Genomic DNA, 4620 nt, shown 5'->3' with positions numbered 1-4620 from the left:
TTATCAAAGACTGGCGCAGTTATAGCGTTTACCCTAAAGCTTGCCTAGGTGTTAGGCGAAACCTATAGGCATGCTATCTATTAATTAAAGAAACAAAGATGTAAACTGATTTAAACTCAGTATTAAACTTAAAACGAGCGAGACGATTCATATTTGGTTGATTACCCCTATAGGCATGCTTTCTAAGCGTTATTGATTTAAAAACGTTTATAGTCGAAATAAAAATACAGGAGTCCTATAGGCATGGTATCTAAAATGTTGTTTGTTATTAAAACATGTGAACATGTTTGCCTAGTGATAGATGCATATGCAGAATTCAAGAAGTCCTATAGATAAGTTATCTATATGATATGCAGCATTATGAAATGTAGAACCTATAGACATGTTTTCTATATGAAAATGCAGAACCTATAAACATGATTTCTATATGAAAATGCAAAACCTATAAACAAGATTTCTATATGAAAATGCAGAAGTGAAAGTAGGACATGATTGCAGAAGTATAATAAATACCTATGAACATGATATCTACCCTATTGCATGCATGATTTACCCTCCCCTTCTTTTCACTAACCTCCCATGATTATTACAAATTATTACAACCCAAAATGAATAAGAAAAGCAAAATTACATCAAAAATTAAAGTATAACCAATATGAGCTTTATTCGGACTCCAGGTCTGAAATATGAGATGAACTAACTTCAAGAGATCATGTTTCTCTTATTTGGATGTGTCAGAGTTCTCGAGAAGCCTCAAATGGACTTCGGGCATTGCTCATACCCAAACACATACAGGATTTAGAACATAGTGCAGTGTGGAAGGGCTAGCCCTCGAGTATCCAAGTTTAGGGGGAACTCAAGGTCCCAAGGCAAGGCTTATAGGAGGGGGGTAGAGCTTAGAAACTAAGAGTAAGTGTAAGTGCAAAGTTTGAAAAGGGGAAAGGGGAAGTGGTAGAGAAACAGGGACAGGCTTGTGGGCCTACCAAGCAATGGGAAGTGCTGGCACACCCCACAAGCTTGTTAGAACACATTGTTTAGGGAGTCAGGATCTTCTAAGGGATCAAGTCTAGACATGAAAAATAACTTGCATATTGTCATGTCATGAACTACAACTCAAATCACATAGAGGGGAATAGGGGTACATAGATTCATAGCATAAACAAGTAAAAGAAATTAACATTAAACATAGGTAGTAAAGCAGACAGGGGTGTAGAAGCTGTAAAATAAACACATTGGGATGAGGCTGAAAATCAAACTAGAACATACCAGTATCAGGAAACAAGAAAAGAATGCAGTAATCTTGTGAAGCCAAAGTGCAAGCAAATAGTCAGAATGCTATGATTAGAGAACTATGATACTTGAGTAGTATAAATGTGTTAAATTAAGAGTGTGTTAAAGTGCAGAAGGGTCATGCCCTTTTATAGTGTAGAAGGAAAGAAGAATAAGGTAGGAGAATGATTTGAAAATCAATTACAAAAATTTCCTTTTGATTAAGGGATACTAATTTCAACCAAGAAAAACTAATTAAGGAAAGGGATTGATCAAAACCTTTTCCAAAACAGTACAAAAAGGGTAAATACACAAAGATTTATTTAAGGAAAAAGTCTGATAGTACACGGTTTGCGCAAGTAAGGAAAGGAAATCAATTAACAGCCAAGAAATTAAAATTGAAGGCTTTGTACGAATGAACCAAGTCAGGAAAAGTGAGGAAAAGTTTTACTTAAGGAAAATCAGTAACAGTCAATCAATCCTAAAATAAATTCTGAACCAATCATAAGTTGGAAAGCCTTTTAAAGAAAGGTTCAACACACATATAAAAGCATATAGACATGCTTAAACAAGAAAGAACTGTCATACCTTTGTAAAATCAGTATAAAGAAAAGGTTCAGCACTGTATGAAAACAAATATATCCAAACTCATTCAAAGGTTTAAAACCAGTCTGAAAGAGCTAAAGGGTCTCTAAAACAAAGCCCTACTTCGAACAAACTAGAAAACATAAAGGAGAGGGAAAACAAGTTAAGTCGAGACATGTGTAGAGGTTTCAGAGGAGAATTGAAGCTTCCAACATACTTCTTTCAGAACTCATGAGAGAACATGATAGCAAAGTAACATGCAAACAGTAGCAGGATTTAGATGATGGAATGGAAAATACTGATAAGAATAGCATAGGAAACATGCTTAAGAGGCTCTTTTTAGAAGAACATAAACAAAGTTCAGTAGAAGAAAAGTAGTAAGCACACTTAAGAATATAGTAGAGAGATTCACAGAACATAATGGAAATACTGGTAGGAATGGTAGAAGAAACATACTTAAGGAGTTTTCTAAAAGGATCTTAAACAGCGCTCGTAGAAGGCAAACAAAGAACTTTAAGAACTTAGTAGGAAAGTACAATAGAAGAACACAAAAACATTAGAAAATTATAGCAGAAAAGCACATATAGAAGAACACATTAAGATAGTCATACAAGAGCATGATAAAAGGAATAATATAAGAACACAGTAGGAGCAAGTACACGTAAAGGAAAAGGAAAGTCAGAAATCACTTAAACATTTTAGAAAACCCTAGATCGAAAAAGAAAGACCTTAAAAAATAATTTTTTAAATAAGAAATTGGGGAAATGGTTTGAAAACTCAAGTAGAGCATAGATATATAACAGAGCTAAAAAAATCGGAGAAAACCTCGAAGGGTTAGGGTTTCAGAAGAACCCTAGAATGAGAAAGGCTTTGAAAAGGTCTCCAATCCGAGTCGGAGCAGTCAGAAACAGGCTGATAAGACCAGGATATGCCACAGCAATGCCGGAGATGGCCGTGAAACCTTGAGCTGGCAAAGATCTGAGTGAGAACCTTTGAGGTCAGACCCCGAATCATCAAGTACCAAGTGTACAAGAGTAAAAGGAGGTGAGTTTAAGACTCCCATGACCTGAGAAGCCATGGATTCCGGTGAGTTTATGGTGGAAGACGGTGAGAGAGGGCTATGGTTAGGGAAGGTTCGAGAGTGTTTGAGAGAGTTTGAGAGTTCAGAGGCGGCAGTTGGTGAGAAATGAGGGGATTAGGGTAGTGTTTGTGAATTAAAAAAGGAAAGGAAAAATCCTGGCCGTTGATCAAAATGATCAACGACCTGGATCAAGAGGTAAGGCCGGGTGGGTTAAATTAGTAGGGTCTGGGGTGGGTAAAATTTAAATTGGTATGGTCCGAAATTGGGCTTGAAGTTGGGTGAATTAAGGGGATCAAATTTGGCTATAATTGAAATAAAAATGGGTTAGATTTTAAATAGCCAGTTTTCCCCTTTCTATTTTATAAAAATAGGAAAAATGACTTTGAAAGAAAATTAAAAGTACTGGATCAGTTAATAATATATAAATATTAATTAAAAATATTGGAACCAATTTTATAATTATAAAATGCTATTAGTCTTAAAATATGCTAAAATTGAAATTATATGCAATTTAGCTTTTAAAATACCAAATAAATTTGTAAAAAATATATAAAAATTACCCTAGATATATTTTGGTATAAATATGAGAATAAAGTTAGTTATTTACCAAAATAATAACTTTGGGAATAATTATTGGTTTTCGTGCTGCTAAAATGGGCAATAAATTAGTTTAAAAATCATTTAGAAATTAGGAAAATTATTGAAACACTTGGACATACTTATATATGCATATATATACTATTTTGAAAGTATTTGCATGTAAAATACATAGGGAAGAATTGGGTATCAAGAGCTGCCCCTCTTTACCCGGGAAGGATGAAAGAGTTGTCGGGTAAAGATATGATGACCAATTTGACCGAACGAAACGGTTGAAGAACTTGACCGTGCTCTGGTTCCTGAACTGCCTACATATCCCTGGTCTTACAAGAATCAGGCCATATGTAATTCAGGATTCGTCAGCGGAATATGCTGATGGAGATTTTCAAGAACGGACGAGATGTTCGGGTTGGGATAGGTAGTTAGAGTATAGTAGAGCTGTGGGAACTGGAGCGGGGTTGCTCCTGCTGAGACGACCGTTTCTCGCCGGTTTACCTGCAAATAAGCAATACAAGTGTATATTGTGCGTAAATTTTAACATAATGCAAGTTCCCATCGGACCATGAATGATGTCTTTAGGCGGTTAGGATGACGTCCTTGGACCATGATGTCCTGGGCCATGAAGTGTATAATAAAGGATTCGCGGGCCATGAAATAATGCTCTCGGGCTATAAGGATGATTCCTCCGATCCATGATCCCTTTGAATGATGATATGCAATAGATTAATAGGGATCCTCGGGCCATGGCATGGTGTTATCGGGCTATGCAAATGGTGCCTCTTAACGATGAAGCCCTCGGATAATTCGGCAATCTTTCAGACTATGAGATGCAGTAGGGTGGCGATCTTTCAGCCATGCAAATGTAAATGAGACGACGATCTTTCGGCCATGCAAGAAGTAAATGAAGGTGGCGATCTTTCAGCAATGCAAGAAGTAAATGAAGGTGGCGATCTTTCAGCCATGCAAGACGTAAATGAGGGTGGCGATCTTTCAGCCATGCAAGAAGTAAATGAAGGTGCCGATTTTCCAGCCATGCAAGAAGTAAATGAAGGCGGTGATCTTTCATCCATGTGAGGTGGAGGTAAAGC

Source organism: Nicotiana tabacum, chromosome 20, assembly GCF_000715075.1.
Source record: "Nicotiana tabacum cultivar K326 chromosome 20, ASM71507v2, whole genome shotgun sequence".
NCBI lineage: Eukaryota > Viridiplantae > Streptophyta > Magnoliopsida > Solanales > Solanaceae > Nicotiana > Nicotiana tabacum.
Note: the sequence above shows the minus strand (reverse complement) of the source record.